Source organism: Myotis brandtii, unplaced genomic scaffold (genome assembly GCF_000412655.1).
Source record: "Myotis brandtii unplaced genomic scaffold, ASM41265v1 scaffold1763, whole genome shotgun sequence".
In the NCBI taxonomy this organism is placed as follows: domain Eukaryota; kingdom Metazoa; phylum Chordata; class Mammalia; order Chiroptera; family Vespertilionidae; genus Myotis; species Myotis brandtii.
In genome coordinates, this window is record NW_005356530.1 from 205,823 (window position 1) to 206,293 (window position 471).

Here is a 471-nt window from a genome sequence, read left to right on the forward strand (position 1 = left end):
ACTCAACTCAGAGGGGTGGGGCTTGATTCAGAAGGGGCGGGGCTCAGCGCAGAGAGGGCGGGGCTGGCAGCCTGGATGATAGACAATTTCAGGCAGGTCCCATCCCCCGGCTTCCCCTTTATGAGCTCAGGGCGAATCTCCCCTCCACACCCTCACATCCTTCTCCCACTGAATTATTTTTGCGAGAGACCCCAGATATCATATTACTCTTCCTACAAATACTTGAGTATGTAGGAAGTGACAGGGTTTTTTTAAAAAATAATTTTTAGCCCTAGCTGGTTTGGCTCAGTGGATAGAGTGTCTTCGGCCTGTGGTCTGAAGGGTCCTGGGTTTGATTCCGGCCAGTGGCACATGCCCAGGTTGCGGGCTCCATCCCCAGTAGGGGGCGTTGGGGAGGCAGCCGATCAAGGATTCCCTCTCATCATTTATGTTTCTATCTCTCTCTCCCTTCCTCTCTGAAATCAATAAAAA

The 471-nt window shown here is 51.6% G+C and overlaps 1 protein-coding gene across 1 annotated transcript in view; it reads right to left on the minus strand.

Annotated features, from left to right (window-relative positions):
• BRSK1 (BR serine/threonine kinase 1) overlaps positions 1–471 on the minus strand; it is a 16,296-nt gene that overhangs the window by 10,033 nt on the left and 5,792 nt on the right. The window lies entirely within an intron of this gene.